General features: G+C 51.5%; 1 protein-coding gene and 1 long non-coding RNA gene across 6 annotated transcripts in view; both read left to right on the top strand.

Moving 5' to 3' along the window:
• Positions 1-25,358, top strand: part of GRIK4 (glutamate ionotropic receptor kainate type subunit 4) — a 425,071-nt gene that overhangs the window by 350,035 nt on the left and 49,678 nt on the right. The gene's annotated exons all lie outside the window — the stretch shown is intronic.
• On the top strand, positions 19,637-24,999 carry LOC125755087 (uncharacterized). The gene is made up of 3 exons (XR_007410629.1): positions 19,637-22,067; positions 22,543-22,598; positions 24,945-24,999. It is a non-coding gene; the product is annotated as an uncharacterized LOC125755087 (long non-coding RNA).

Raw genomic sequence — 25,358 nt, 5'->3', positions numbered from 1 at the left:
GACTTGGCAAAAATGCAGGTGTGCATCACAGAATGTCAGTCTTCTGTTTGGTTAGAGCAAGGGTGTACAAAGTTCTTCCAGCGGGAAATGTCTTCTTGGCTCACACTATTAACACCTGTAAAAATTAATTAAGTCATTACTGATTCACGATCCTTATTTCCATAACGGGGTTTTTGTGGTCAGGTCCTGGTGGTGGACCCTCCGTGCAGAGAGCACAGACCCGGGTTCTTAGTATGACTTTAAACCAAGCCCTCCCCCTCTTTCCAAGTGAGGCCTCCCATGTGCATGATGCTTTACATTTATTATCTCTAATCCTCTTTATACATACATTTTAGCTAGTTGTTATCCTCATTTTACAAACGAGCCATCTGAAGCTCAGAGGGCTTGAATGACTTGTCTGTGAAGCCACACAGTTAGTAGGAGATGGGGCTGGGACTTGAACCCAGATCTGTGTAACGCCAGGGCCCTCGTTCTTCCCACAGACACACACCACCGCAGCTGGACTGCGATGTCGCCACGGAAGGGATCCTTCTGTCCCGGCCCTTTCTTGTCTCTTCCTTTTTAGGCTCCCTCCCTCCACATCCTCCTTTCCTTCAGCCTGGCCTTCTTCCTTTCTTCCTTCTTTTTTTCCCCTGCCCTTTATCTGTCGAGGTAGTATGATTTTGACACTTCATATGTACCAGACTTGGGACCTGAGACAAATTTTTGCCATCATCGTCGTCAAGGATAAAAATGTTAGTTGGACTTTAAATAAGCTGTCCTTGACAATGCATCATGCACCGTTCTATCTAGACAGGAGTCTGGGAAGCTATTGAAGAGCCAGGAGGAGGGGCACTTCGGAGGCTGCCTGGCAGTAGAGACAGCATTTGCAATGACCCGGCGGGGTCCACGGCAAGACTCGTGCAGGGAGCTGGGAGCGCTCCAGTGTGAGTGATTCCAAAGTGAGACCTTGCTCACAGGGAGAGGCTTGCGCTCAGAGGACTGATCAATCGACAGAAGGCCGCAGAAGGCCTAAGGAGCCCTGGAAGCATCTCACAGGGGCAGGGGCCGGGGGTGAAGGTTTCTTCAGAGAGGTGTCTGTTCTCTCTGAGACTCGAGCCCACCCTGCAGACGATGCCCTCGCTTCAGCACAAAAGCTGCTGCTCTTCTGTACAGTCCCAGACCCCCTCCTGAAAGTTTTCTTGTTTGCCTTTCACTGTGGAGGCGTAGCCCAGTGGTTAAACCCCAGAAAGGTAAACTGTCAGCCCTTTCCTTCTCTTACCGATCACCTTGAGCCCGTGTCTCCAGCCCCCTTGGGCTGCCTGGTGACTGGTAGGGTGACTTCAGGGATGTCAGAGTTAGTGTACTGCCAATCCCCTTATCAGCCCCCTAATGAGCTGTGACACGGACTGGCAGGGAGAGGAGAGGAGTCTGGGGCTCAAGGACATGCAGTTACATACCAAATGACTTAGGCAATCAGCCAGGGATCTTAAAATGCACCCCAGGTCGCCTTTCAAGCCCAAAAGCTGCTGCTTTGGTCTCATCAAGACTTGGCTATGTAGTATTAATTAATTAATTACTGAAACCATTATTTCCATAAATCTGTATTGGACACCTTCTGCTATTCCAGATACTGAAGATACTTTGGGGGGACAAAATAAACAGACACTGCCCCCATGAATCTTACCAGCGAGAGACAGATGTTAATGAAGGATCATGTTAATAGATAATTTCCGGGATGCCTGAGTGGCTCAGTGGTTGAGTGTCTGCCTTTGGCTCAGGGCGTAATCCCTGGTCCAGGGACCGAGTCCGCATCGGGCTCCCTGCCAGGAGCCTGCTTCTCCCTCCGCCTATGTCTCTGCCTCTCTCTCTGTGCCTCTCATGGATAAATAAATAAAAATTTTTAAAAAATAGATAATTTCCAACCATAAGTACAAGGGAGGCAAAGTAGCAGGAGCTCTGAGAACACACCTGAGGACAGTGGGATCCAGTCTTGAGGGGCAAGGGGGCAGAGGAGGGAAGGCTTCCCCTGGGAAGTGATGTCAGAGCTGGTGTCTGAGGAATAAGAGCTTTCCAGCCCAAAGGCTGTCTGAATGCCACTGGAACTGAGCCTGGGCAGGAGTGGGTAATGCTGGGACCCCGCCTCCCCTGGGTTCACCGCTTTGATATGTCTGCCAAGATGTTCCCCTAGGTTTACATTAGTCCTAAAGCCTCCTGGATCCATCCCATTTGACCTCCTCCCCAAGTCCCACGGGAACATTTCAGAGGCTGGAACAGAAGAGCCTTGAACATCCCAGCCAGAAGAAATTTCAGAACCCACCACCCCTCAATCTGTCGCTTCTACAGATGAGGAAGTGGAGGCTCAGAGAGGTTAATGATCCCATAGCTGGAGAGCTATGTTGAAGCCCTGGTCTCTTCCTGCTCATGGTCTCAGAGGACACAGATCCTGAGGGTAGACAGACCTAAGCTAAAGGTGCAGTTCATCCCCTTCTAGCTCTCAGTTCTTAGGCAAGTCGTCCTATCCTTTCCAATTCTTCCTCAAGGCTTCAGTGTTCATTTGGAAGATTTTTTTTTTTTTTAAGGATTTAGAATAACACACACACACACACACACACACACACACACACACAGGGTCTGACACCCGGGAAGTGGAAGAGTTGTCTTAAGCCAGGGCTCCCTAGAAAATTGAGCCCAAGGGGGGAAGCTGCCCAGCTGACTCAGGGAACATTGTTCCGAGGCCGCTGGAAGGAGAGGGGATGGGGGCAGCAGGCCAGGGGGACACATACGAGGGAGTGTGTCCCGTGCTGCCCATAGCTCTGCACCAAGCACAGCTGAGTGTTGGCTCCTCAGAGAGACCCAGGAAACTGCTGCCTCACCCAACAGCCCGTGGTGACACGGGGGAGAATTTATGTGCTGAGTCTCATGTCCCGTTGGCTGAGCTTGCCTCCACAGAGCATCACCTTCCGCATGCTTCTGGACTGTGTCCCAGAACCCTGTGGGCACTTTCAAAGAAGTCAGATCCTGAGGTAATAATGAGAGCACCCCTGGTACAAGCCATGGTGGGTGGGTGTGAGCAGCTGACCCCCTCCCTGCCTGTAGCTTTGACTGCGGCTGGATGAGCCAGTGCAACCCCATTTTCGGGAGGTCCGTGTACTCTTGCATCTCAGCAGCCTCAGGAAGTGTCAGGGCTGGAGGCTGGAGGCTGGAAGAACCAGGAATAAGGGGTGAGGTGAGGCAGCAGGAAGGGTCAGGAGGAGTGGACAGTGGGCCAGGCCAGCCAGGAGGGTGGAATGCCATGATGTCAGGGCCCCAGCCACTGAGCACGTGACCGAATGTGTCGTGGATTGTGAGGTTGCAGCTGCCGTCTTTCTTTTTTTTTTTTTTTAAGTAAGCTCTAGGCCCAACATGGGGCTTGAACTCACGACCCTAAGATCAAGAGTCAACACACTCTACCAACTGAGCCAGGCAGGCGCCCCTGAGGGGTGACTATGATGAGGCTCACTAGGTACACCAGTTGTGTCTCAGTGCCCCCTCCTTGTTCAAGGAGAATGCCTGCCCCCGTACAAAGCCTGAAATTAAGCCAGTCAGCTCTTGGCAGCTAAGAGTGAAAACGATTGTTCACAGCATCACACTGGGGTAAGCCTGAGATTTCTGCATGGGGACGTAGCGGCCCTGGGCCAGTGCCTCGTGCCAGGGCTCAGGGCCTGTCCTACAGGCACATGCCGCTTTGGGGGCCACTCAAGAGTGCGCAAAGGGTGAGGCACCCGGGCTGTGTGTGTACAGGGCTGCCCAGCAGCTTCCTCTGGATATCGACATAGCGAGTACAATAAGAACAGCAGCAAGAGAGAAGGCTAGATATAAGGGGGACCGTAGCCCACACACCGGGGCTAGCGGCTACCTGGCTGAGGAATCTCTTCCTTTAGAGAGTTTGAAGCTTACTGGATGTGTGAGTGATACGGAGAGAAACACAGAGGCCTGGGCCGTGTCCAGTGGGTGTCCTAGAGCCTCAGAGTTCATGTCCGTTATCACCTGCTTACCCAAGGCCGTGGGGCTCAGACACATGGCGTATTAGCTGTAGAAGAGCATTCGAGCATGTTTACTGCATCTGTTTGGAAGTCATCAGAATATGTCTCTTGGCACAAATCCCATTACAAGTGGGAGTGTGGTTGGAGTGACAAATGGATTCACATCAACTAGACTGGGTGGGTGGCCTCTTACCCCATGCTCTCTTTGAGCACAAAGATGAGAAGGATGACTATTTGGGGAAGCTCTCGGGTCCGGATTTGTTTTGCCCCAGTCAGAGCCTTCCCAGCCGAGCCCACAGCAGGTCTGCCCACAGTGATGGCGTGTGTTGGTGGAGGTGTACTTGACAGAGAGGAGGGGATGAACTGGAGTGGTGTGAAGTGGGAGGGACCCCAGGAACAGTCTCGGGGCCCTCCTGTATCACTCCAATAAACTTATTTTAAGTTTTCATTGAAATTGTTCAAGGTCTTCAGATATACAGGTGAAGAGATAGGCCCCAGGTCACTCTATGATGGGAGGCAGTTGGCTAAAAGCATGATAAGAAGGATAGTGATGGGGAAGAGCAGGGTATGGAGAGAGGACTGGAGGATGGGTGCCTGATTCTGCTGGTGACCTCTAGGAGAGGTGCCTGCAGGTGGTGATGCTTGACCAGAATCTTCAAGGGTGAAGAGAGTTTGGCTAGGCATGGAGGGATATGGAAAGAGAAGAGCATGCCAGAAGGAAAGCAGCATGAGATCCTAGGCTGAAGGTGCATGGATGGTTTCTGTTTAAGGTTAGAATTCCTAAAATAAATCATGGCAGGAAATGAGACTAGGAAGCAGGCAGTGGTCATTGATGAAGGGCCCATGTGTCCTCCCGCGGTGTAGAGGAAGGACAGCTGGACTGGGCCTGGGGGTGGGGGGGACAAGACAGAGGCAGAAGAACCATAGAAATGGCTCTGCTCTCCCAAGAGATGATGAGAACCAAAAGTAACTTGGGAGTTCAAAGAAGGTACACATTCAAAGTCTCTCTTCAAGGTAGCAGGTTTTCTTATATACAGAAAAATATAATCTTTTTAAAAATACACATTTTAAAAAATATTATTTATAATTCCACCATCCGGTAGTACCCCCAGTTAACATTTCAGTATCATCCCTCCTGATTTCTTAACGAATATATATTTTACACGAGTAACCATGAGGTCATAGTGGATGTACTGTTGAAAACTATTTAATAGATCAGACATCAGGACTCAGGGACCAAATGAGTGTGGAGCATGAGAGAAAGGGAATACAGTAAGAAGACCCCCCAATTTCTGACTTGGACATCCAGGTGGATGGTAGTGCCAATCGTTGAGGTGGAAAATTCAAGAGGAAAATCAGGGGTGGGAGGAAAGGGGAAGATGAGTTTAGCTTTGGAACTGGGAACTTTGAAATGCCTTTCGGACGTCCAGGTAGAGGTGTTCAGCGGAGAGTTGGCTATGGTGGGCTCGGCACACTAAAGCTGTAGATGTAGGAGGTGGCTGCTGAAGCCACGAGCGGGGAGGCATTGCCCAGGAGAAAAACACACGCTCAAGAGGCTCCTCCAGGCCATGGAAAGAGAGTGGATAAAGAAGTCTTGCAGCCCTTGAAAGGAACTACAGAAAGGTATTCCTCAGATGTAGCAATACGGGAGTCACTGGCAAGAGTTTCAGTGCGTGGCGGACTAGAACAGGGGACCGTGGACGGTCAAATGCTGGTGGCATGGTCTTTAAAGAAGCCTGGCTTTTGTCAGAAAGCAGGACAAGGGGTGGTAGCTAGAGGAGCTGTGGAGTGGAGGGGTGAGCTGTTGTTTATGATGAACCCAGTATGGAAAGGGCTGCTCAGGGTTCAGAGTTGAGAATAGTGGGGGGATCTGGGGGGGCTGCTAGGGCAGCCACACGGCCGGAGCAGGACTGGGCTGGGTGACAGCAAGCCCTGGGATGGAACATGGGTGGGGGGTAGAGTATTCTCAGGGGGTTTTGGAGTCCTCACCAAGACTGGAGAACTTCTTCCCAGGGCGGTGGATAACTGGGAAGCAGTGTCGTCAGGGGGGGGTCTCTGTCCGGGGCGCTGTCTCAGTAATGCTTTACATTTGTGCAGTGATTCCATGTCCAAAACCACTTGCACGAGCGCTCAGTCTTTACCTCTCACCACAGCTCTGTGAAGTAGGTATTATTAGGTCCCTTTTATAGATAAGCAACCAGAGGCTTAGAAGTACAAAATGATTCTCCCAGTGTCCCACAGCCAGTGGCGGGGCAAGGGGAGGCTTGGGCATGGAGTCCTTGGCCACGGTGGTTCACGGCCTTGCCCCACTGGAACGGCAGCCTCCTGTCCCTGCAGCTGCAGGGGCGCCTGAGGAGCTTGTCATTTGGGTGTTTGACTTCAGCTCAGGTCATGATCCCAGGGTCCTGGGATGGAGCCCCATGTCAGGCTCCCTGCTCCGCTTCTCCTTCTCCCTCTGCCCCTCCCCTGACTCATGCTTTCTCTCTCTCTCTCTCTCTCTCAAATAAATAAATAAAATCTTTTTTAAAAAGTGAAAGAGCTGGGTAGATGACCTCCATGACCCCTTCTAACCCTGTGAGGATGAGGCATTCTTTTTCTCTCTCTTCTTTAAAGATTTTATTTATTGTTCATGAGAGACACAGAGAGAGAGAGGGAGAGACACAGGCAGAGGGAGAAGCAGGTTCCCTGCAGGGAGCCCGATGCAGGACTCAATCCCAGGACCCCAAGATCATGACCTGAGCCAAAGGCAGATGTTCAGCTACTGAGCCACCCAGGGGCCCTGGGTGAGGCATTCTTATGGTGAGATGGAGAGCGCTGCTGTCCTGGAAGGGGGAGAGCCTGCATTTCACATCCTCAGGACCCAGCTCAAAAGCACATTCAGGAAGAGAAAGAGTCCGCCTCTGGCTTCCGAGTTCAGAACCAACCACCCTGTTGGCATTCAACACCATGTTGGCAGAATGGCACATTTAGGTTCAAAGAGAAAGGGGCTTTGGAAGGCTTAGAATCAAGGCTCATAAGCCTTTGACATCAAATAGCTCTTACCAGTGACATTTTGATGAATTAAGTGTAAATGAAGCTGAAATGCCTCATTCCATTTCCCCTGCTGGGCCTTTGAAAAGGGATTGGGGAGCGAGTTTGCCAGAGACCTGGTGGGATGGGCCGTCCATGGCCTCGACCCACTGGGAAGGTTGTCCAGAGACATTTTGCTGAACTAAAAAAATACCACAGCCAGTTCCCTGGGATAAGTTTTCACCATGAAGCCAGAGACTATTTTAACTGCAAATAGGTCATAGAATCCTATTCTTTAAAAGACAGATACTGATCCAGAGGCTCAAACTGAGTGTTCAGCTCTTCCCCCATGCAACAGCCAAGCTCCGGGAGCATTTTACTCTCTCTTCCCTATTAAGGCTTGGTTTCTGAATTAAATCAGAAAGATATAGGCTTCAGTGATAATTCGTTGACTCATTGATTGACTGACTCATTCATTCATTCATCGAAGTGTCCCCTCTCTGACAAGCACTATTTGGAAGTGATCAATTGCCAGTAAGGAGTCCGGCATCTACCCTAAGAGGCAGACAGGTAAAGCAGGAATTATGGGGCTGCATTAATAGTGATGGTAATAATAATGGCTGACATTTATTGTGTTTCCTACAAGCCAGGCACTGTTCTAAGTGCTTAATTATATGAACTCATTTAGTCCTTCCAACAACCAAATATTGTTGCAGATGAGGAAACTGAGTCCCAAGGCAGATGAGGAATGTTTTCGGGTCAGTGAGGCAGTGAGTGGCAGGGGCAGGTCTGGTAGAAATATGGGCAGGGATGAGCAGGGAAGGGCTCACCAAGGAAAAGACGTAGTGAGGATGGAAGGGGATCATCTTGGTACAAAAGAATATTCTAGATGCAGTGAACGCCAAGATACAGACCGAGCAGTGTAAATAGGTTCTGTGTGGCCAGAGTCAGACATGGGAAGGAACAGAGGAGAGTAGAGCTGTAGGCAGAGGTCAGTTGTGATCGGATTTATGTATTTGGACATTTAAACTGTATCCAGAAGGCTAATGGGGAGCTTTTGAAGAGCAAGGTGGGCTGTTTTATTTGAAGAAGGGAGTGACAAAATTGGCTTTGACTCCCAAAGGTTCCTCTGGCAGGAGAGGGGGGAATGGGTTGGACGTGGGAAGACCAGATGCGGGCCTGCTCGTGAGACAGCTGCCCCGTGATCCAGGTGGATGGGACGGGGCTCCGGTCAAGGCCATGGTGGGGAAGATGCCCAGGAAAAGATGGCAGCGTGTGGGGATTTCAGCCTTAAATTCTAGGATCTGTGAGTGGAGTGAGCTTCCCTTTGTGTCGGGCATTAAGTGTGGGTTCGGGTACTTGTTCTCAGAGGAAGAGGGATGACTGTTTGACTCTGGGAAAGGCCCTTTCTGGAAGAACATCATGAGGGAGGCACGTCAAGTAGCAGTGTTGGCACATGACTCCCAGAGACCTGGGAAGGGAGGAAATCCGTCTTGTCCGGCTCATTATTCACAGATCATTGTCCTTGAGAAGAAAAGGGCCAGAGCCCTGGGCCGCACGGTGGGCCACAGCCGCCTCCGCCCTCCCTCTCAGCAGTCCCTGCCTTTATACCACTCTGTCTCATTTCCAGTTCTCAAAGCTTCTTTTCTGCCACACGCCTCCTTTTACCTACCTGATAAAAAGCCAATAAAGGGGTTTTGAGACTGAGGCCACACTCCCGTTCTTCCGAAATGACTGTATCGATGGCCACCAATGCAGCTGGGCTCTCCTGTCTGCCTTCGTGACTGCTCCCCTCTCTCCATTCAGGGGTGCCCCGCAAGCACCCCACAAGGCTGGGGCTGCAGAGCCACAGCCCGAGATCTGAGCCCCCAGATTCAGCAAAGGGTTCTGCTAAGGCCTCCAGATTTTCTCCTTCTTCTCGCTCCCCTTGGCTTTGTGGAGACTCGGGACAGGGCCAGGGTGGAGGGGCGGTCTCCTCTGCTCCAGACACTTGGTCACATCTCTGCCCCCAGGAGAGGAAGAGAGTAGGGGTGTCAAGGGCCAGATACTATATAGGAGCTCCTCTCACTGCACCACAAGGGACATGTGAGAACGGATGACTGGAACAGAGAGCGATTTTGGCCAAGTCTTCCTGTCCTCTGTGTCTGCTTGCTGGAATAATGGGGAGGAAGGAATAAAAATAGGCTGCTCCAGGAGAATGGCTGTAAGAGAGATGGCCTGAGTGGCCAGCTGGAGAGACGCACTTGGACAACTCTTGTATCCTCAACCCTGTTATCTTGGGGGAGGGGGGTGTTATTTATTATACCTGCTTTCTTTTTACAGACTATGAACCCGCAGCCCCAGAGAGGCCAACTCCTGGAATTGCCGGGATTTGAAACCAGGACCCTTCCCTTTAGGAGCTCTCCAGCTAGAAGGGCAGGCAAACAAGCCGAAATTATTTTAACACAAAGGTGTATGGGATAAGTGCTAAATTAGAAATATAAACTACATCATACTTGGCAGCATAGGAGGCAGAAATCGCTTCTGATTGGGGACTGCTAGGATGGGTTCTTAGTGGAGGAAGACTGGCAGCTCCTTGAGGGCAAGCACAATATCTTATTCATCTTGACATCCTTATGCACCTAACACAGTGCCTAGAACACAGCAAAACTTTAATAAACAGTTCCTTCGAATCCTACGGAACAAGGCGCCATACGATAAGTACCCCTTGCGGAAACTTAGGGAGGTCATCCCTCAGCGGGTTGATGGCAACCCAGCAGCCAACCCAAGGTGTAGAAAACTAGGTGATCAATTGGAGAGTCTGAATCAGCAGAAGGTAATTTATCACCTACTATGTGTAGGTCACAGTGCTAGGGGTTTGGGGTAAAAGGGCAAACTGGATTTGGTTCTTTGAAAGGTTACAGACCAGGTGGTGTGGAGCTTGGGCGGGGGGGGTTACAGACACTTCAAAGAACTGTTTGTTCCAGTGTGACCATGAGAGGTGTGAGTACATTGCTAGGCGAGCCCTGAGCCGGGCAGGACCAAGTAATGGCATTGTACATCACCAGCTTAAAGCCTTATGTCCCCAAAAGCCGTCTTCTAGAGCATGAGAGCCAGAGAAGGTCGGCCCAGATTCAGGAAAAGACTTCGGAGCTCTGTCTCCCGTCCTTAGATCCCTGTGGTCATTCTTTTCCACGACAGGAATTGATAGGGGGATCTCAGGGGGTTTGGAGTTCGGCTGTGTTCAGGGCTACCTCAGCAGCTTCAGCCTGGGAACTCCTCCAAACCCCATGGGCGTCGAGAGGCAGCCTGGGAAATTGTCAGAAGGTTCACTTCTTGGGAATTATTTCCACCTTCCCCACTGAGTGCCAGCTGTTAAGGGGAGTGAGGGGTCTGCAAAAGAAATGGAAATGTATTAATTAAGGCATCTCTAAAAGCCTTCTGAGAGATTAGCTTGCCGTTCAACAGAAGAGACTGGGCAGTAGGGAACTGATTTGGGGCAGGGGTTGGGAAGGAAGCTATAGAAAGTGGTATCTTAATATCCCCTAAGGGTACTCTGGTCCTGATTGCCCACCCCCCATGGCAGGGCAGGGGTGAGATATTATCTGCAAGCTCATCCACGCTCTGGGCTCTAAGAGGCCTTTCAGGAACTCCAGTTCAGCACCTGGGCACTTAACCTCTATCTTGGTCCCCAAAGCACGTTCTTTTTCACCATCCAATTTTAGTAATTCAGCTCCTGATTATTCCTCAAGCCCGAGTCTCTCATGTTGCAAACCCTGGTCCTTGGGTTCCCTTTGTAAGGAGCCTATCTCTGAACCTGAGGCCAGGGCTCTACTAACCCTGCTGATGTATCCCATCCTCAGCCAATATTACCTACCCCTGGATACATGGATTCAACACCAGTTGCGGCTTCAGGTTGGTAAGACACAGTTCTTACTTTCACTGAACTCACGTGCGATATACATAGGACCTCCAAACACAGTTGTACAGGTTGCGTATTGCACGAGGAATGAATGGGACCTGAAGGCGGCGAGCCGTCACGCTGCTCTACTAACACGTACCGTGGTGTGGACCTGTGTCCACCTGTAGACTCTCTTCCTAGAGAGAGGCCTTCAGTTGGCCAAACTATGTGTCCAGTAAGTCTACTGGGAGGATCAATTTTTATAAGTCATACCCTGGCTGCAACTATACTGGGAATGAGGTCCGGTGTATAAACATAATGAGACCATACATGCGATATATGCAAAATTGAATCTTACACAACTTTTGGGGAGGAACAGGGAAACAGTTCGCCTCTAGGAAGCCAGGCAGGACTTTGGAACAGAGCTAATGATAATAATAGCTATTGTTTACTGACCGTCTGCTATCCGCCAGGCGTTTGTCATAATCAGGTCCTCTCCAACAACAATCTTAAAAGATAACTATCATTATTCATATTTTATAATGAAGATGCTGAGGTTAGCCCCAGCTTAGCAGAGAGGCTAATTCAAGGTCACGCAGCTAACAAGGGACTGATCTGGAATTCAAAGCCAAGGCTGCCTCACATCAAAGTCCACAGTCGCTCTAACACACTACGATGCCTGAAAGGGAGGTACCGTCAGGTTGGGCCTTGATGGACAAGTAGGAATTTGACAGGCAAGCACCAGGGGGGGAAGAGTTGCAAGCAGGGAACTACGTGGGCAGACACACAGTCTGAAATAGTTGACAGCTTCAAGAACATGAGTCGTGCGCCGTAGGCTCCTCATGGACTGAAGGGAGTTCGGTAGCGTGGTGCTGGTGATGCTGGGAAGGCATGGCTAGGCCAGGTTGTGAGGAGCACTGCGAGGTGATCGCTGCGAGGCACAGGGGCTCTGTTTCAAAGACAGTGGGGAGCTGCTGGAGTTTTGTAAGCAGAGGAGCGACACAGTTAGATCCTTGGTATAGAAACAGGTTCTAGAGCGGTGGTTCTCAAGCTGTGGTCCTTGAACCAACGGCAGCAGCATCACCCAGGACTTGTTTGAAATCTGAATTCGGGGGCCCCATCCCGACCTGCTGAGTCAGGAACTCTAGGGTGGGACCCAGCAAGTTGCTTCTTTACGAGCTTTTTGAGTGATTGTGATGCACATTCAAACTCAAAAGCCCTGGCCGGTGCCCGTGAATCTCCACTTTGAGAACCATTGGTGTCCATGCGGCTCAGTAGATGGATGAAGGCACTGGAAGTGGAGAGACCAGTGCAGAGACTACTGAATAATTCAAATGAAGACGTGAATGATGGTGGCAGCGCGGAGAGCGAGTTGCGGTAATGGATCAAGCAGGCATTGCAGAAGGAAAACGGATGGGACTTGGTTATTGAATGGGGAAAGCAGAGAAGAGAGGCCGAGGGCAGACTCCAGGCTGACTCCCGCTCTCTGTTTGGATGACAGGTGGCTGGTAAAGTCACGAACTGAGAAATAGTACATGGAAAAAGAGTAGCTTTATGTGGCAGAGATGTACGCGGAGAACATGACATGAGTCCGAGGTGCCAGCAGGACTCCGAGGGCGAGAAGGACAGGACGTGGTGGGCAGAAGGCCAGAGGGAGGGCAGAGCTGGGCCTGCTCCCCTCAGAGAGTCATCAGGATGCCCGCGGTGGAGAAAGGGAAGGACGGTCCATGTTCACCCCAGTCCTCACACCCCTTTTGCGCCCCGTGGGCCACCCATGCAGATCCCTGCTCTGCCAGAGGGGAGCCGTGAGGGGAAGTCACCCAACACTCCTGACCCATGTGTCTTCAGCCTCAACATGGAAATAATAGCGACCACCCCCGGGGTTAGTGTGACAAACCAATGGACGACAGTCTCTGCAGCAGGCCTGGCTTGTGGTAACTCCCAGGGAGTGTGAGCCATCTCCTGTCCCTGGTGTCTGTTACCTGTCACTCCACGGGGGGCCATGCTTGCACATCATCTCTGGGCCTAACGCACAGGTGCTCAGCCCCCCCACCACCCATCCCTGCCCCTCCAACACATGCACACACATGCAAGCATGTCCACCTGTCCCCTTGAGATGTGCTCGCCCTGGGCCTTCCAGAGGTTGTCCGCAGTGGTGGTGGCCTGCTGTGCTGTGCCGAGACCCCTCTTTCCTTGCCTTCCCTGCTTAAAGGGGGCACAAACAGCAGAAATTCCCTCTAGAGGGCGGGCTCTCCAGGCCATCTCTTGGGGGAGGAGGCACCTCTGTTAGGTGACAAGGTGCTGGTAAGTCCACGTGTCCTCTTGGGCTTGAGTTGCAAGTCAGGGTCTGTCCTCGAACCTTAACTTAGTGTCTGGATCTACGTGGGCTACTGTTTGCCCACCTGGTCAGTGAGCATTTCCATTTCCCCCGTGCTCTGCCTTGCATCAGCCACAATTTCACCAACATCCCTGGGTCTGAAGCACTGCTCAGGAGCCACAAGGCCCTGCCTCCTGCGTCACTTGGCTCTCCCTCTCTGTGCTGCATCCCTACTGGCCTGGTGTTGATTCCTTGGTTGCAGCTTCATTCCAGCATATGGCCTGTACACTTGCTCTCTGTCCTATTGCAAGTCTGTCTTTCCCCTCACTTCTAATATGCTGTTTCCCTCTCATTATCTAGGTCTAAGCCAGGTGTCACCTCCTCTGAGAAACATTCTTTCTCTGCCACCCTGAGGGACCATCCTTCCTCCTGCTTACCCTCTACCTCATTGCTTTGCTGTATTACCTTCAAAGAAATTATCATCATCTCAAGTCATCTTGCTTCTTAGCACACTATTTGGTTCTTGAATGTCTCCCTTCACTGGAATGTAAGTTCTCTGAGTTCAGGAGCTACATCTGTCCTATTCATCTGTGTACCAGTAGCATCCAGAACAGACCCAGCATACAAGAGCACTCAGTATTATGGGATGGATGAATAGATGGATGGATGGATGGATGGATGGATGGATGGATGGATGGATGGATGGGTAGATGGATGAGTAGGTGGGTGGATGGGTAGATGGATGGATAGTGGGTGGCTGGATGGACAGATAGATGGGCAGACAGATGGATAGGATGCTGTGAAGGCAAAAGAACTAACCATTATAGCCCTTTACCCCAAGGAAGTTAGAACCTGGACAGAACAGCCCAGTGCCAAGAGCCAGCTCTAGGTTTTCAGATGACCCCTTTGATGAGTAACAGGGAAAGCACACCAGTGGCCTGGTGCATTCAGCAGGTCAGGGCTGTAGGGGTTGATGCCTCCTCTGGGGCTGCCCTTTCACAGCAGCCATGGGGCTGCACAGGCTTCCTATAAATCTCTGCCTCCCCTTCCCGGGCCCTGCCTCCCCCAGCTCCCCGCAGCTGGGCCTCCAGCTCACCCCAATGCACACCCAACCCCACCCCACTTGCCACACCAATATTGTCTTGAGAAGGAAGAACTTAAGCAGCCTCACCCCTCTATCCTCTCCGCATGGGGTGGGGATGCCCAGAGTTAGTTGTCTGGCTCTAAAATTGACCCTGGGTCTTCTAACTTGTACCTCGAGTCACAGCTCTACCTCTGTCCACTCTTTAAGCTTCAGTTGGCCTGACTGTGTATCTGCTCGGCCACCACTGCACACACATTTGTCTTCCCACTGCCTTCGGAGTAAACCTTGTCCCATTGTCCTTGCCGGCTTTGTTTCCTGACTCTGTGTGTTGAGGGGTGACAGCAGCCTGAACACCATGGAACGGGCTCCAGGTTCAGCTGCCTGGACTTCTGAGTCACCTCACCTGAGACTCAGGTGCTGTGCTCAAGCCCTCGTGGCTCCCTGTGCTGACCTCCTGCCTGTCCCTCGGCCAGAAATTGCTCTAAAGATAATAACGGGCCTGTTGGTTGAGCACTTCCTTTGGACCAGTTACATGCATACTAATGATTGCTTTACAAGTACTATCTCATTTAATCTTTAAAGACCCTTACAGGGTAAAGTTTTATTACCCCCATTTTGTGGATTGGCAAACAGCCTCTGAGGCTTACTCATCCAAGGTCTCGTGGCTGTGAAGAGACACGATCAGGCTCCAAGCTCAGATGGGCCCCAAGGGCGTTCTTTTAATTACCGTGCAGAGCTACCCCGAGCACACGCCAGGCTTTGCTTACCTAGCAGTGCCTCCGTCATCAAATCCTGCTGCTGTGGCTCCCTGCCCTGCCCCAGCAGGCAGGCCCTGCTCATCTCTTGTCTTCCTGTGAATAAATCGGCCTGCTTCAAAGAATCCAAATGTGACAGCTCCCTCTTGTCCTCCAGCCATGCCTCACTCACAGAAATGAATTTGCACCAGAAGGTCTTGTGGTATTCAACTTGCTTGTTGCCATGGCTTGGGCTCCCCGTCTCACAGTTCCTGGCCAGGATCGTTCTGTGCTTTGAGGGGCTTGTTCACAGACTATTTTTCTTGCCATCCTCTAGCCTGTCAGGAGCAACTGACATCCCGCCATTTGTCAGCATGAGAACCAGGCCTGTCTTGATCGTGCCAGTGGCAGCATTGGCAGCTATGGAAGCAGCCGAGGGCGACTGTTCTGCTCCACCCTTTCCAGGACCTGTGGAATTATTCCTTATCTTTTGCAGCCCTCAGATATGCTCCCCTGCTCGGTGACAAACTCCTGCTCCAGCTGTGTCGACATTTGCAATGTAGGCAGCGGAACAAAGGCCTCCATCTTTTAAAATGGCAGCATGTGGTCCATTCAGCGAATTTGGGCTGCTCAGAAAGACGCTGTCAACTCTTGCCAAATGGATCCCTTCTCCAAATCCAGGAGACATCTGGAGCAGACCTGCCATGTCCTGGATGATGGTTGAACAGAGGACTGGGGCCCTAGCTGGCAGCCGGAGTGGGGTGAACAGTGGGGCGCAGGCAAGAGCTCTAAACAGAGTAGGTGGGGTCCGATGTGTCAGTTGGTGCGAGTCTGGCCCAAAGTGAAGAGGAGTCAGTTGGAGCAAATCAGGTAGAGGGGTTCAGCCTTCAGAAACCCCCACCAGGCAGGGGGGTGCAGCCCCAGAGCAGAGGCCAGGTCCTGGGGCCTTCAAAGGGAATAGACCGAGGATGGAGGCAGGACACCAGAATCCGCAACTGCGTAACAACGGCAGTGAGCGTTTAGTGAGCAATGAGCATTTATTCTGGCTCAGGCCCCGTACAATAGCTCATTTAACCCTCACAACTCTATGGAATAGGAGCTGTTACCCTTCATACTTGGCTCAGAGAGGCTAAGTGAGCTGCCCAATGCCACATAGCTGTCAAGGGGCAGACTTAACCCAGGGTCCTCGGACAGCTGTCCGTCACAACACACTACAACAGCATCGCAGTTGAATCCGTGACAGATTGGTCCTCCCTCTCCCCTGGGTTTCAAGATCCACCTGGAGTGGGGGCTCCCTGGTGCTGGAAAGTGATTGCAGCTCCCAGCAAGGGAGGCCAGGTTTCTTCCCTGGAGCTTTGCCTGCGGTTCAGTGGACAAAGGGCTGGCCCCTCTGGAAGTTTCATAGCCTGTTCAGCTGTTTGGACCAGACGAGGGATCTAGACTTTTCTGCATCCAGATGCAAATGCAAAACTAATTAAAACATCCAGCTGTTCCTTTCAGCCCTTTTAGAAGTCACCCAAATGCTTGCACAGAGATACACAGTAGACTTGCCTGCTAGACTGGCTTATGTTTCTTGGGTATATCAAGTCCCCAGACTGTGGCACAGTTGATGCAACCTCTGTAGCCCCTGCTGCGTGTATCTTCTGGGCTTTTCTCTCCCAAAGTGTCATCAAGGTGCTCTGTGTCAGGCTTGAGGGTAGCCATTCTCTCTTCTACTTGGGGCAAATCACTTAACTTAAAAAAAAAAAAAGCATCCTAATTAAATATAAATATAGAAAATTACACAAATCTTAACAGTCACCCTGATGAACTGTCTCAAAGGGCTCATAGTTGTGTGATCACTACCCAGGTCAAGAAGTAACACCATTACTAGCACCCCGGAGGCCCCTTGTCCCTGTTCCGCCAACATGCCTCTTTTCTCTACATCCCCCCTTCCAGCCCAAAGATAGCCATTATTTCCAAAGTAATCCAGAGAACTCTGCTGAGCTTCATTCCCCAATTCTCTGAATTGGCTACTGCTGACCTGGCTAAATGTAGTTTGTGAAACTGGGGATGTCACATGAGCCATGGCAACAAGGTGGGACACCTCTCTGAAGTGGACCAAATGCACTCTGTCACCCAAGAAGAGTGACCAGAGGTTCTAGACGACTTTTTTTCACTCTCCTCCTCAAAAAAAAAATCTACAGGAATCCCTGAGAAAGTGCCCTGCTACCCTTTGCAATGGTTTTGACTTGTGCGTGTACTGTAAGAGATGAGAAGGCAGCTGGGTGCTCCCTGAGTCCTGGATCTGATGGGTCAGATCATTGCTCACCCTTCCTGGTGCCATCGGGTAGCTCAGGGGCCAGTCTGAGGCAGGGCTGGGACCTCCCTCCTGGCGGGCAGGATTGTGAGGGATGGGCGAAGCCCTGGAGGGGACTTGTTAGCTTGGAGTAGAGAGAGGGCCGGTGCGGGGGGAGCTTCTGGAAGTTCAGCAGTGCTTCCAACAACTGGTGGCAGTTGGTTTCATCCCACAAAATCCATCCTAATCACAGGCTTGCGAATGACACCGGTTTTCATTACGAGCTGACAGGTAGAAAGTGAAATGAAAGAAAGATAGCACCGTGGGCTAGTGGTATTGTCACATTCCTCCAGCGGCAGAAGCCACTTGCCTGAGCCTGCCTGAACGTGCGCCTGGAACTCCGAGGCCCCGAGTAGATGTAGAACTGGTGTGGTCAGTGCAAGCCCTCTGCTTATAAAGTCAGAGCTGCGAGTTTATCCTCACGTGGGCCAGGGCAGCCGTGCTGGGTGGCAGGGCCCCACACTGTGCCCAGAACTTACCTGGCTTCTTTGGCAGCCAGCAGGATGGGAGACTGGCACAAGTGTGTAAACTTGCCAGTGCAAACTCAGTGCCTCTTGACACCTGGCCTGCTGGGACTTCATGGTCCTGTGGACTGGAGGGATTTGTCCATTTGGAGGGAAAGGGGTATTTGTATTAGAGATGAGCATATCATCCTGAAAATGTAAATAGGATTCTATTTTCTTAATTTGACATGAGATTGTTGGCGGGTCTTCAGAACGTAGGTGTGATGGTGAGGATGACGGTAGTGGTGACGCAGGGTGAGTAAGGAGAGCTCAGGCATCTCAGGGCTTCACGGCACACGTGTAACCCGCCTGGGCCCAGCTCTCAGTACCATTCTCTCTTCACATCCCAACCACATGAACACCGTGACACGTGTATAATATACATCAGTTTTTCCAATTACGGGGTTTCTTTGCATTCTCTCAAACCCTGCACTGATGTTTTTGAAACAATATTGTTTTACATAAAATCAAAGTTGCTCCTTTAACATGAAACCAACAAGTAAAATATTAGCTGATGTTTCTGTAGCATCTCATCTTCTGGGCACTGTTCCAGAGCTTCTCATGTATTCATTCATTTGGTCCTCGCACCATACCTATGAAGTGTGTGTTATTACTGTCCCCATTTTCAAGAAGGGGAGCCTGAGGTACAGAGAGGTTAGGTAACTTACCTAAGATGATGTGGCTGGTGAGTGGCAAGGTCGGCCCTGGAGTGTGTGCTCGTAGTCGAAACACAACTACAATACTGTTCCCCCAGCTCAGAGTGAAGGCAAGAGAATAATAAGTAGGAACTGAGCTCCTACTTTCTTTGATTTGCCTCTTCATTCATCAGATGTGTATCGGGCACCTGCCACATACCAGGCACTGTTCTAGGCTCTGGAGATACAGGTGGATGCAACGAAGCACAGGCTCCTGCCCCCTGGAGCTTGCATTCTAGACAATAAAGAGCTAAGGGAATACCTAAAGAAGACAATTCAGCATCATGATTTTTGCTGTGAAGAGGATAAAACAGGATAATAAGACAGAGAGTGTCAGGGAGAGAGGTCCTTTAGAAGGGCGCACAGGGAAGGCTGCTCTGAGATCTGAACTGTGGGAAGAAGCCAGCCTATAGCCAAGGCCAAGGCCAGGGCGGAGCTCTGTGGCCAGTGGATGGGGCAGGTGTGAAGATGCAGATGAACCTGCGGTGCTGGAGGAGCAGGATGCAGGCCGGCACGGCTGGTGCGTGGCGGGTGGGCAGCAGGGCACGATGCCTGTGGGCCGTGGTCAGAAATTACAGTTGGCCCTTAAATGATATGGGTTTGAACTGCGTGGGTCCACTCATACACAGATATTTTTTCCTATAAATACAGTACAGTATTGTAATACACAACAATGTACTTTCTCTTCCTTAGGATTTTAACAATTTTTCTCCAGCTGACTCTATTGTGAGAATACAGTAGAGAATACACATAACATGCAAAATAGGTGTTAATCGACTATTGATGTTATCCGTAAGGCTTCCGGTCAACAATAGGCTATTAGTAACGTTTTGGGGGAGTCAAATGTTATACCTAGATTTTCGGCTGTGCAGGGGGGTCAGTATCCTTACCGCTGCGTTGTTCTAGGGGCAGCCTGCACTGCTCGTAACCTGGGAAGTCTCCATGGGTTCTTTCCTGGGGTCCATGCACACCCAAGGGTCTGAGGATAGCTTTAAGAGAGTCCATAAACTTAGAAGGGACAAATTTGCACCTATCTTTTCCTAAATTTAAACTGAAATGTGTTATTTCCTTCCGTTGTGCACGTGGGTAACAAATCGTGGTGGTATTTTAACCATCCCTGTGATATCATCACTGGTGGTGTCAACGTACTGTTGCCCTTAGCCCACCTCTAGCTCTTGTAATGTCTCACAGAAATGTAAAAATATTTTGACAACCGTATTTCTGCGTAATATGGTTATGCAGTACAGCACGTGGAATAGACATCTTTAAACATTTCTGAAGAAGGGGTGAATGGACCTCACCGGAGTACGAAAAGGGCATAAAAAAAAGATTAAGAACTCAATACAGAATAGAACAGCATAAGCTGCTTTAGTTTCTCAAAAGCCTCCTCTGGCTATAGTCGGAAGAGGCAGGACCACACCTGAGCTCCATTTACATAAGCTATTATTTTTAATCCTCCCAGCAACCATAAAATGCATTATTTTGCCCATGTTAGTGAGGAGGAGACGGAAGCCCAGACTTGAGGTAATTGGCTCAGCTGGTGAATGGCAGGCCTGGGATTAAACACACATCTGTCTGACCCCGAAGGGCAAGAGGGTCCATGGCCTGTGAATGGGAGACTGTGACAAGAGGTCAAAGGTAAGCCACATTTGCTGGGACCCCCGTGCCCCGCCACTTCACCTGTGGATGAACTGCCAACCCTGTCTTCCTTTAAACCTGGTTCTGTCCTGAAATCTGCCCACATAGGCCTATAATGCAGCCCTGAGCCGAGCCAACTAAATATTTCATGGGGATTTTCATTTAACTCTAAAGAAATTCATCCAGCCCTGAGTAGACTGTCACTTCGAGAAATAGCACCGAGGAGCCCTTGGACCAATGAACGACATTGCCACTTCCCCAGGAATGCTAATGCTCCTCTGGACCTCTGCTCCCCGAGCATTACTGAGGGTGGACTCAGCCCAGTGAGCACTGATAAATCCCACAAATTTGGGTTTATATTGCTTTGTGAAAGCGGGGATCAGGGCCTCCCTCTGAACAGGGAGTAGGCCTTCTTTGGGGCCTGGATCCTGGCTGGGTTGGTGTGTGCGTGCGTGCACACGAGTGTGAGATAGGTAACTAACTGGGAGCTATTCTCTATTCCCTTATCCTTGTTCCCATATCCTGGCCTGAAAGAAGAGAGGGGTGGTGGGACCAGCATTCCGTGTCCCCAGTGGATGAGGACACCAGACCGTCTGCAGGGGCCACGTGAGCCCCGAGAGTGAGTTTATCCTTGGCCCCAGAGCCGGAGAAGCAGGAAGACAGCTGCGGCAGGAGAGCAGATGTGCGCACTTCTCGGGCTTATTATTAGGAAGGCCTAAATGACGACTTTTGCTGAGGCTCCAGCCAGGAGTGGGAGTGAGCCTCCCTGTCTCCTTCAGATCCTGCTGCCGCTGTGCCTGGTGACCTCAGTGAGTCATGGCGAGTTCTCTGGGCATCTCACTAGGCAGGGGTGGAGGTGGGCGGGAGAAAGGCACCCAGCAGGTAAATCGATCAAAAGACAGGAAGTAAGCAGATAATCTAATTTGAAATGGGCTGAGCTGCAGATGTTAATCTGCTCCACTGCGCCGCAGGAAAGCACTGTGGGGCCGGTGAGAGCCTGGAAGCAGCTCCATGGAGCCAGTCCTTCCTCTTCTCTCTGGCCCCTGGGCCCGGTGTGGGCCTGTCCTCACCACCCCTGATCCCTGTGCTTTCCGGGGGAGGATGAACGCCTCTCCCCTGACGGCCTCCCGTAAGCACAGGGCACCTGTGTGCAGTTACAGGGGATGAGGCCTGGGAGGGCGTCAGGGGGAAAAGGAGCCCTTTGGCAGGGATGCCGGGCACTGAGGCTTCCCTAGGCTGGAGGATGCTGATGGCATCTGACCACGTCTGCATCGTGACCTGAATCTGGTCCTGACATTCTGACTTCCTGATAAAATCCTTCCTGTGTACAGGCATGGAAGGAATCCTTCCTGTGTCAGACATCAGCCTTGCTCTGCTGTCAGCGAGAAGGGGCGCGAGGGTAGGCCGTGTTGATGGGATCCCGCACTGTTGGCTGCGCTGGTTGTCCATCAGGGACTCACTGTGTGCCCACTTTGGGAAATGCCTGTGAAAGTGCAGCCATCAAAAGCCAAGACCTGAGGCTACCTGTGGGTCTGAAGCCAGCTTTCCCCATGTCCTAGCTCCGTGTACTTGAGCAAGTTACTCACTTCTCTGGGCCTCAGTATCCTTGTAAAACATGGCCAATGGCTATTTTGAAATGCTGCGCACATTATTTTAAAGATCTCGTCTATACTCTACCGGGGAGCTAGGATGGGCGTGTGAATGTCCACCGCAGTACTAACAGGGAGGGCTAGCGTTTATGGAGTTCTTCTGTGCCAGGTCTAGGCTTTGCGTGGCTTGCTCATTTGATTCCCAGAGAGGCTCCATGAAGGTGGGAACTGTTGTCGTGCCCACTTTTTAGAAGAAGAAACTGAGGCACAGAGAAGGTAAGTCCAGAGCTTACATACGGCTAGTTAAGTACAGAGTTGGAGTATGAGCCCCGGCCCTTGGTTCCAATCCAAGGCCATATGTGGCATATGCCCCTTGAGTGGTATAAGCGGTGTCTTATCACGTTAGTGATTCAGCAGAGGTAGGGCTCATTCTTGGGAAGGTGATAGAGGTTTTTGCAGACGAGGGAAACTGTGAATGGACCTGGAAGACAGGTGGTGCTGCAGGTTGGACCTTCTAGGTGGAGGACACTGCACTGTCGGGTGTGCTTGGGTCAACGGAGTTCGGTGGGAGGTGAGGCTGAAGTCACAGGAGTGCACGAGGGCTAACAAGGGGAGGGAGGATCATGGATAATTCTCCAAGAGGGAGGACAGGTATAGTTGTCATGGTGTAAAAGTTAATTATTTTTAGAAAAATGAGGGTGACCCTTTCTTGCCTCTCTTTAATCTTTTTTTTTTTTTTTTTTTCCACTAGAGCCAATTGAATTTGTTAAGTGTTCAGGACACAGTCTCTGAAGCCAAACTGCCCAGGTTTGAATTCTGGTTCTGCCACTTACCTACTGTGCAACCGTGGGCCAGTTCCTTAACCTCTCTGAGCCTCACTTTCCTGACCTGTAAAATGGGGGTAATAATAGTAACTTTCCTCATTAGGCACCTTGTGAGCACTGAGATAACACGGATCAAGTGCTTAGTCCAGGCCCTGATGCACAGGAAGGGCCATAGGTGTTAGCCAGGTTAGTGTTACAAATCTTGCAGGCCATCCACTGCTTAAAATATTCAGGGCCATCCGATTGCTCTTCATCGTGTTGCCTCTCCCGCCTGCCTCTCCAGCCTCATCTTACAGCATGCTCTGCAGCCCCATGTCCTCCAGCCACTCTGGCTCTCTTCCAGCCCCTGGAATGCTCCAACCTTCCTTCTGCCTCAGGGCCTTGGCACATGCTGTCCCTTCCCCTGGGAGTGCTCACCGCAGACCTTCTCACAGGTAACTCCTGTTCAGACAACTGCATGTCACCTTGGGAAAGCCACCACGGGCCTCCCAGACTCTGTCAACGCCCTCCTCTACCTTCTCATGTGCCTTATATGACCCCTTTATGAAACCTATTTCAGCCATAATTTTACAAACATTTTCTCTGACAGTCGGTGACTGTCCACCCCCTCCACCGGAGCATAAGCCCTCTGCCATCGGAGGCCATGCCTGTGTGTCAGCACCTTGTCCGCTGCCTGGGGCAGGGTGGAGAGTCAGTAATGAGGGGTGCTGAGTTCTGCGCACTGTCCCTGCCCACCCCGAGAGCCCACGCTCAAGGTGGGGTACCCCAGGACACAGCACTTACCAGGGGCTCTGTGAGCTCAGTGGTCCCACGTCATCCTCAGCCAGAGCCTAATGTGCGTTACCCTCCGTGGCGAGCCAGGCTTGGTGGACTCGGAGCTCCTTCCCACCCAGGTGTCTGTGCGTTTATTCCAGCTCCCGTTCTCGCAGCCTTAGGCTGGCCTTGCTTGGAATTCCGCAAGCCTTCTCACTATACGGGGGATCTCCAGAGACAATTACCTGGGAATGAAGGTTTCCAGGAAAGCTCAGTACAGCCTGAGTCTGTGTAGCATTTTCTCATTCCAACTATAGCCTCCCAACGCTTTCCAGAGTTAAGTAACACAATTACAGAGTTAAATAAATGACAGCAACGAGTGCAAGGCACTATGGGGCCTGAGTGGCAGGTGAAATAAAGTGTGTGCAGGTGGGACTTGCAAAGGGGCAGGGAAGCTGCTGGCTTGGAGGAGCAGCTGCCCTCCCCAGGGGGCAGGGGGCTGGGGACATAGGGGTCGGCGGGGGTGGGGGGGTGGGGGGGCTGTAAAAAAAAAGCCAGAGAGAAAAAATCTGGAAGCTGATCACAGCACGGTGGATCCGAGCATTCAAAGGAAGCTGGGGAGGTCATTTAATCTGCTGTCCCCAAGGGAGAATCACGTAACGAGGAAGAGACTGTGGGAAATGACTGGGTTTGGTCTCAAGCTGGGTGTCAGTTTTTTCCTTGAGTTTTCTAAGCGATGGGACAGGATGGAGCCTAAGAGGGTCCTTGTGTGAATCTTCGGAGACAGGCAGTCACGCCGAGGAGGCGCATCGTGTTAGCCCAGCTCTGTGCATGTCCTGGGTCACCTGGGAAGGACCACCAGGGGCCAAGGGTCCAGGGGCCCCTGCCCTACACGGAGGTTAGAATAGGCCTGGCTGCCCTTCCGACATCCCAAGATACTGTCTCCAGAGGCCCCTGTTGAGGTTAGCATCCTAACGGCAAACGTGTACTGGGAACTTACCTTGAACCAGGGCCCGTGCTCGGCACGTACAAGCATCATCTCATTCAGTGCCTCAGCCATTCTAGGAGGTAGGCCCTATTATATCCCCACTTTATAGATGAGCAAACTGAGGCTTAGGGAGCTTAAGGGACTTGCCTAAAGTCTGTGCGTGCTCAAGGTCCAGATTGGTCTGTCCCACCCCGAAGGCTTGAGCCGCAGCCACCCATTTAGCTGCCTCCACAGCCCCTCCCAGGCCTAGCAGAACTCTGCAGCGTGTTGGGTTTAGAGGGCCCTTCCACATCCATCATCTCTCTTGACTCTCACATGACAATGATGGGCAGGCATTGCCCGCACCATTATAGCCCAGTAAAGTGAGCCCCAGAGAGGCCGTGGGCTATGGGCATGTGGTCCTTTGTCCTGTCGCATCCTCTCTTTAGCTTGGCTCTGTGCAAGGGAGGGCTGCTGGGCAGGGGAGGCTGGGCCAGGCCACTGGAGGTGCTGGGGTGCCGCCCAGGGGATGGGAGAGCATTTTGCCCAAAAGGGGGCAGCAGCTCTCCAAAAGAGGAGAAAGACAGAAGGGGGCTTTGTTCCCTTCAGACTGTCCAGGATCCTGTGCTGCCATCAGACGCCATCGGGGGTAGTGGCGTTCTCGGGGAGGCGAGACTCAGGCGGATGCAGACTGGAGCCCTGCTGTGAATTCGCGGCCTTCTTCCCAGCCAGGCCTCAGCTCCCAGGAGAAGAGCGGCAGCCACGCTGAGCCTCCAGGCTTTGATGGCAACGGTGCCAGTTGCATGACCCCTATTAAACTCCATGAGGCAAAGGATAGTATGTTTTGGAAGTCACCTCCAGGCTGGCTCCAGCCTGCCCTCCCCTTGTAAATTCCACAAACATCCAGGAGATAAAAGAGGGGGATCTCTCCGAGGCAGAGCATGCAGCTCTTCAAAGAACACTTTCAATCGAAAATGGGGAGGAGAGAGGTCTTTCTCTCGGAGGGAATGTATTTATATGCCC

The sequence above is a fragment of the Canis lupus genome, chromosome 5, assembly GCF_003254725.2.
Source record: "Canis lupus dingo isolate Sandy chromosome 5, ASM325472v2, whole genome shotgun sequence".
NCBI classification, from domain to species: Eukaryota; Metazoa; Chordata; class Mammalia; order Carnivora; family Canidae; genus Canis; species Canis lupus.
The sequence above is the reverse complement of the archived record's forward strand: the minus strand, read 5'-3'. Positions and strand labels throughout refer to the sequence as shown.